Source organism: Cervus canadensis, chromosome X (assembly GCF_019320065.1).
Source record: "Cervus canadensis isolate Bull #8, Minnesota chromosome X, ASM1932006v1, whole genome shotgun sequence".
Classification (NCBI taxonomy): Eukaryota; Metazoa; Chordata; class Mammalia; order Artiodactyla; family Cervidae; genus Cervus; species Cervus canadensis.
Window position 1 is genome coordinate 127,835,430 of NC_057419.1, and position 8,389 is coordinate 127,843,818.

Here is an 8,389-nt window from a genome sequence, read left to right on the forward strand (position 1 = left end):
AACTCCGTGAGACAGGAAATATGTGTACATAGACTCTATAAAAGTTTATCAAAGAAAATTTTGAATTTTGATGTAAATACACCTGAAATGCTTATATCCACATTTATCTTGAAACAGACCATGTTTCTGTTTATATGAAATTAGAACAGAAAAGTACAATTTTTTTAGATATGAATAAGTCTAAGCTACAATACTAGGTGGTTAACAAATAAGAGTTGGCATTGTTCAAGGTCATTTTTTGCTATTCATGTGGAAAACTAATAAAATAATGAAAAGTACCAAATAAACAATTCACTGGCTTCTTTTTGTTTTTTAATGTTTCACAAATTTGCATGTCATCCTTGCCGAGGGGCCATGCTAATCTTCTCTGTATCATTCCAATTTTAGTATATGTGTGCCGGAGCAAGCACTTGCTGGGTTCTTTTATTCAAGCTTCATTTTCAAAGCCAGGAGAAAATACGATCACTTGTAATTTTAAGTCTTTTCCAAGGGATCTGTGGCCAGATGTGGTAACATGAATTAGCATCCATTTTTAACATCCTTTTTTTTTTTTTTTTTTAAATATTTGGCATTGTGAATGCACCCGCCCTCTCACAGGGCTTTAAGAGCAAAAAAGTGTTTATGATATAATGGTACATACAACCCAGGGGAGAAATAGCCAGTGCAGTTGATCAGTAGGTAGCATGGGGTCTATGGGCTACAGTGTTCCAAAGGGGCCCATGTGAACATCCAAATCCTTGAGATATATTTTTTTTACATTTTAAAATTTTGAATTGGAGGATGATTGCTTTATATTGTGTTGGTTTCTGCCATATATCAACACGAATCAGCCATTAGTATACTTATATCCCCTCCCTCCCACCCCCTACCCAATCCCACCCCTCCCACCCCCTACCCAATCCCACCCCTCTAGGATGTCACAGAGCACTGTGTACCTTTGAGATATATTTTTAAACATTGGTAGATAAAACTAAGGAAAAAGAAAAATGGCAACAACAAAATGTCATTTCTGCACTCCAAGCAAAGTCTTTCTAGTAATTAATTGGTGGAGATGCCAATGTTCCTTTAAAGCAAACTCTCCCTTTGTTCTGGGGGGAAAAAACCCAATTGGACCCTTTAAGTAGACATTAAACAAAGATAATTTGGGAGAAAAATCTGTTTCTGGAGGAAGAGGGAGAGGTGACACCATTCCAGTTCCCTGCCTGGTTCTCTGAACTCATTTTTGGTCTTGTGCTTAGAGGAGCGAGTCAGAAGTGTACTCCAACTCTTTTCAGAAAAGAGTTTATAAGATTCTATGCTTAAGATCCAGATGACAAAAATGTAAGAGAGTTGAGGAAAGGACAGTTCTCTTGGCCTTTTCATTTGTTGATTCATTCGCTCAAAAAATGTTTATTGAGGGACTTCCCTGGTGGTCCAGTGGTTAAGACTTCACCTTCCAGTGCAGGGGGTGCAGGTTCAATCCCTGGTCAGGGAACTAAGATCCCACATGCCTCAAGGCCAAAAAACCAAAACATAAAATAGAAACAACGGTGTAACAAATTCAATAAAGACTTCTAAAATGTTCCACATCAAAAAACAATCTTCAAAAATAACATTTATTGAAAGCCCGCTTTGCATTGCACTCTGTGCTACGTGCTGGAGGAGAGAGTGGTGAACCAGCCACTCTCAGTGCCTCGCTTCACATCTCTTACATTCTGCTTTTGTATTATTCATCACTGCTGCCTAACAAATTACCTCAAAACTTAGTGGTTTCACCATTGCTGCCCTGAAAATTAATTCATCAGTACCATCTTTCTAGATTCCATATATATATATATACATCAGTGTATGATATTTATATTTCTCTTTCTGACTTACTTCACTCTGTATAATAGGTTCTAGGTTCATCTACCTCATTAGAACTGACTCAAATGCTTTCCTTTTTATGGCTGAGTAGTATTCCATTGTGTTACCACAGCTTCTTTATCCATTCATCTGTCGATGTACATCTAGGTTGCTTCCATGTTCTAGCTATTGTAAATAGTGTTGCAATGAACATTGGGGAGTAAATTTTTAATAATTTATTAAAAATAAATAGAGAACAAAAAAAAAAATAGAGAACAGACTTATGGACACAGGGGAAGGGGAGGAGGGAGAGGGTGAGATGTATGGAAACAGTAACATGGAAACTTACAATACCATATGTAAAATAGATAGCCAATGGGAATTTGCTGTATGTCTCAGGGAACTCAAACATGGGCTCTGTGACAATCTAGAGGGTGGGATGGGGGGAGGTGGGAGGGAGGTTGGGGAGGGAGTGTACATGGGTGTACCTATGGCTGATTCTTGTTGATGTATAACAGAAAACCACAAAATTCTATAAAGCAATTATCCTTCAATTAAAAAATTTTTTTAATTTACAAAACTGAAAAAAAACTTAGTGGTTTAAAACAGTGAACATTTATTATCTCATAGTTTGTGCGGATCAGAAATCTGATTATGGCTTAGCTGGATGTCTCTGTCTCGGGTCTTGCCCGAAGCAAGAGCCCGGCTGTCAGCCAGGGCTGCAGTCACCTCAAGGCTTGGCTAGGGAAGGATCGACTTCCAAGCTCTCTCGCGTGGCTACTGGCAAGGCTTCAGATCCTCCTTGGCTGACGGCCAGAGACAACAGTCCCTTGCCACACAGATCTCTCCACAGGGCAACTCAGAAGTCGGCAGCTGGCTTCCCCCAGAGGGAGGGCTGAAGCAGGAAGGAAGTCATGGTCTTTTTGTAACCTAATCTCAAAAGTTACGTTCATTACTTTTGTGAGATTCTGCTCATTAGAAGCAAGTCATTAGGTTGAGCCACATGCAATGGTAGGTGGTCACAAAAGGGTACTAATACCTGGAAGCTGGGATCATTGGGAGTCATCTCAGAGACAGTCAATCATAGGTAGGGTCTCTCCTCATATCACTGACCTTTGTGAGGGCATCCTTCCTCATTTTATCCCCAAATTGATTTTTCTGGTATAATAGAGGAAATTTATTTGGGGGGTGGGGTGGGCAGGTATCATTCATTATCAGAATCTATTCAATACCTGAAAACATGCTGATTAAGAAATTTTATAAAAGCAGGAGCCTACAGTACATTTTTAAAAGAAAAAAAAATGTCCCCTAGCCCTGCCAGTAATTCCAATCAATTTCCACAAATATCACTAAGGCACTCTTAGATATATATCTATATAACCATTCACCAAAAAATATTTCAACATAATAAAAAGCATTTAAAACAGTAATTACAGAACTTCCCTGGTGGTCCACTGGTTAAGAATCCTCCTGTCACTGCAAGGGACACGGGTTCGATCTCTGGTCCGGGAAGATTCTACATGCCACAAGATAACTAAGCCCGCACACTCTGGAGCCCTTCTCCACAAGAGAAGCCACCATAAGGAGAAGCCCAAGTCCCGCAACTAGAGAGTAGCCCCTGCTCGTCACAACTAGAGAAAAGCCTGCAGCAACGAAGACCCAGCACAGACAAAAAATTAATTAAAAAGTTAAAATATTAAAAAAATAAAACAATTACTGAATAACTTAACCCTTAAGGACCTCATTAATGGATATGTTGGCATGTAATACACAATGAAACTATATAATATCACATGCAATTATTTTCCTTCTATACAGCAACAATCACATACATTAATGTAAATAATATATTGAAGATTTGTAATTGTTACAATGACATTTAGAAGAATAAAAATAAATCTAGCAGCAAAGGATTTTAATGCTGCCACATATGGGTCTCTTACAGCAGGTGTAAGAAACACATAGCAAAATTTGGTTGTAACGTTTTCCTGTCAGTCTAACAACTATTTGGATAGTGAGAGTGAGAACTACCTATATTTATTTTGTGCTTACCACATTTCTAGTATCTATAACTAGTGCTAATTGACTTTCAGTTCATTCTCTTATAGCTTACAGACAGAAACCAAAGTTATCAGCAAATAAGGACCACTTTTGTATTCACTTTGTTCAACAACTAGATGGTTTATTCTGACTCTTGGCTTATAACATTGACCAGAATGTAAGCCATGTTAAACTTAGCTTTCTTGAAAAAATAAAAACACACCATATTTTTGGATGGAAAGCCTAACTATAATAAAAATTGTAATTCTCCCCAAATGAATATATAAATTCAAAGCAATTACAATTAGAATCCCATAATTTTTTGTACTACTTTGTTTTATAACAGAGTACATGAGCTTAAGGCTTCCCTGGTGGCTCAGACGGTAAAGAATCTGCCTGCAATGCAGGAAAGCTAGGTTCAATCCCTGGGTTGGGAAGATCCCCTGGAGGAGGGTATGGCTACCTACTCCAGTATTCTTGCCTGGAGTACTCCATGGACAGACAAGCTTGGCGGGCTACAGTCCGTGGACTCTCAAAGAGTCGGACACGACTGAGCGACTAACACACATACACACACACATACACACATTCACACACACATGAGCTTTAGATAGAAAAACAAAACTCTAAGTCTAAACTAATAAAGTTATTAAAAAATAGTATGTGAATCTGCAAATGCCAAAATTTAAATATATCTTGAAGCCACTATAAAGAAAATAGTATGAAATTAACATACGAATAGACAAATAGGTCAGTGGGACTATTACAGAGACTTTGATATGTGACAAAAGTGGTAATTCAGTTCAGTAAGAAAGGGGCAATTTATTTAACAAAAAGTCTGGCACAATTCTTTACCCATCTACAATAAAATTAATTTTAAGTCTCTACAATACCCCACTATTAAGGGTAAATTTACTTAAACTTAGAAACATAAGTTTCAATAATGAAACAAGAAAAGTCCCAAGAACTTTTAGACAAACATATGTGTAACTTGGTGGTTTTGAGATCTTTTATCTGCGTTAGAACACCCAGAAACTATAAAGGAAAACTTAAACATACTGACAATGTAATTTTCTTTTTAAACATTTCTATAGAAAAATTCCATAAACAAGTTCAAAAGACATATGATCCATTGAGAAATATAACTTACAAATACATATTCCAGATAAAAGGTTAAAATGTATAATACTCAACTAGCTCCTTCAAACTGATAAGACAAAAATACACAGTAGGAAAATGAAGAATATGAAGTGCAAATCCAAATGGTCTTTAACAATAGCAGTTTGAGAATATGTAAATTTTAAAAAACACTTAAGTTCTTTCTCACCCATTATATTGGCCAATATTTAAGTACTCACAACTATTGTTGGCAGGATGGGAAGGAAGCATTCATCACACTGCTTATAGTACTGTGACTGTTCATAGTTTTTTGGGAAAGCAATCTGGGAATATCTATAAAAATGAAAACCACACATACCTTTGGTTCCAACAATTCCACTGGTGTGAATGTATCTCAAAGAATTAAAAATAACAGTATAAGAAGATTTACACAAACCCATGAAGAGATGGTAGGATGGCATCACAGATTCGATGGACATGAGTTTGAGCAAGCTCCGGGAGTGGGTGATGGACAGGGAAGCCTGGCATGCTGCAGTCCATGGGTTGCAAAGAGTCAGACACGACTGAGCGACTGAACTGAAGTGACTGACACAAACCCATACACAAGGATGTTTACAGCAGCATTGTTTCTACCATGGCAAAAAGCTAGTAGCAAAAAGAATGCCCTTTAACAGAGAAATAAGTAAATAAATTATATATCCATACCATGGAATACTGTGCAGACATTCAGAGGAATTAACTAAATCTGTTCCAGTAAACTTGGAGATTCCACTGTTGAGTAAGAAGAGCAAGAGGCAGAGGAAAGTATATATGATGCTTCTTCAAAAATGAATAATGGTTTTTAAACCCCTATGTGTGTATATGAGCATTTATTTTTAACATAGTTATATGGACCTGAAGAAGGAGATGAAGGATATACACATCCTTTTGTTAGTACTGGTTATACACTGGAGGGTGACATGCAAATGACCAAAATTGTATTTGTATGTAAATACATACAAGAGATGAATGAAAGGATGGTAACCAACATATAACACTGGTTACCTCAGGGTGGTGAGATTTCAGGTGATGTTTTACTTTTATTTCTTGTATTTTTCTGTACTTTATTTTTGCACTTTGAATAATAAACATGTTAATTATCTAATCAGAAAAAGAATAAATCTATTTTCTAAGAGACAATTGGGAAGAAGAAAGTAGTGTTCAGTTTTGAACAGCTATGCAGGAATAGATTTGAAACCAGTTAGAAACAGAGAATAATAGGAGGGGATACAGTTTAAAATTATTTTAGATAAAAGACTGAGAGGACTTGACAATTATGGAGGTCCATACGTGTGCACACACATACCACTTTAAAGCTTTTAACCAGTGGGAGTTTTTTCAACTTTATTGAGGTATGAAGTGAAGTCGCTCAGTCGTGTCCGACTCTTTAGGACCCCATGGGCTCCTCTGTCCATGGGATGTTCCAGGCAAGAGTACTGGAGTGGGTTGCCATTTCCTTCTCCAGGGGATCTTCCTGACTCAGGGATTGAACCCGGGTCTCCCGCATTGCAGGCGACGCTTTACCCTCTAAGCCACCAGGGAAGCCTTATTGAGGTATAATCAACAAAAAATCGTATGCATTTAAGGTGTACAACTTAATGTTTGATATATACATATATTGTGAAATGATGACCACAATCAAGCTAATTAACACAACGGTCATTCTACAGTTAAACAATAGTCACCATGCTGTACGTTAAATCTCCAGAACTCATTCATCTTACCTTACTGAAACTTCGTATTCTTTGGCCAAGATCACCCCATGGAGAGATGTAGGGAAATTCTTTAGCTGCTTGCTCTATGCTGCTGTTGTTGGTAGCCATGAGGTTTCTGTCTCCTAATATTTGCTAAGTTTTTTCACATCAGCAAAGTAGGCAGGGTTCTGTCATTTTTCTCTTCACTAACAACCTCTTCAGTCCTGAGTCGAACATTTTGTCTGCTCAAGGGAGAAAAGGGGGAAGATTTTTTGTTTTTGTTAAGAGGGATGGGGAACTACTACAGGAGACTTTGCTTTTAGGTAATTTTTATCAGTTAAGCTACTATATAAATTCTAATGAGTTAGGACTCACATATGCATCCCTGGGGGCTCAGACGGTAAAGAATCTGCCTGCAATGCGGGAGACCTGGGTTTGTTTCCTGGGTTGGGAAGATTCCCCTGGAGGAGGGCATGGCAACCCACTCCAGTATTCCTACCTGGAGAATCCCCGTGGACAGAGGAGCCTGGAGGGTTACAGTCCATGGGGTCACGAAGAGCTGAACATGACTAAGTGACTAAGCACAGCACACATGCATATATGCATGCGTGCAGGTTTATAGATACATGCTTTTTCTATCCTCTATACAGATATATATTTAAATAAATAAATAAATATCTGTATAGATAAATACTTATTTAAATGCCTAAATATTTATTTAGATACCTATTTAAATACCTTAATATTTAAATAGATACCTATTTACTTAAACCATCCCTTGTTGAAGAAAGGATTTTAAATGGCTGTTAAATAGATAACATTTTGTACTTTCAAGAGAGTGACATCTTGAAAAATAAGTTCTTGCAACCTTTACTTTCAGGCCATGTCTCTCTGTCTCTAAGGACCAGGAAATAGCATCATCCATCTGGTGACTTTGGCTACAAAGTCTTCCAAGAATCATTCCAATCTATCAATGTACAAATGATCGTGAAGATGGTCAAACGGCTCCAAACCCCTTGTGCTGCAGTTCAGTCAATAAGTGCTTGTTGAACTGAGCGTTAATTCACTGAACAACCCCCGTTTCAAAAACAGATCTAAAAGAAGATAATCATTCCTAAAGCGCTCTCAAGTCAGGCAGTCACTATCACAGCTGAAGTGAGACCGTACTGACCCAAATTGTGTCAATTTCCAGCAAAACTTTTGCTTCTGCCTAGCGTACCATTCCATATCCCCACTGGCACCAGCTTCTTCCTCATGAAGGCAGCTTGGTATAGTGGAGCCATAGAGGCTTGAATTCAAAGCCTGTCTCTGACCCTGACCAGACATTGATTAGCTATGTGGCCTCAAATGAGTCAATTAGTCTCTTGAGGCCTCAGTCTCCTCATCTGCAAAATGGAAGCAGTAATACCTGGATCACAAATTTCATTGAGGGCTAAGTGCAAAGCTCTTGGCTCTGATTAATATTAAATCTTTCTTTTCCTCCTTCTCTGTCTTGAGAAATCCTACTTATTCATCAAGGTCCACACACACACACAAAATCACCTCTTTTGTGACACTTTGCCTCACCTTCTCTACAGAATTAATTATTGTCACCTCTGCACATTCACAGCACTCTGATCAGACCCCTTTTAGACTACTTACCACATTGCATAGTTTTCATATCTGTCTCAATA

The 8,389-nt window shown here is 37.9% G+C and overlaps 1 non-coding gene across 1 annotated transcript; it reads right to left on the reverse strand.

The window, feature by feature from the left end:
* Positions 1-304: 304 nt before the first annotated feature.
* On the reverse strand, positions 305-408 carry LOC122436122. Its single transcript, XR_006267892.1, has one exon. It is a non-coding gene; the product is annotated as a U6 spliceosomal RNA (small nuclear RNA).
* Positions 409-8,389: the final 7,981 nt, after the last annotated feature.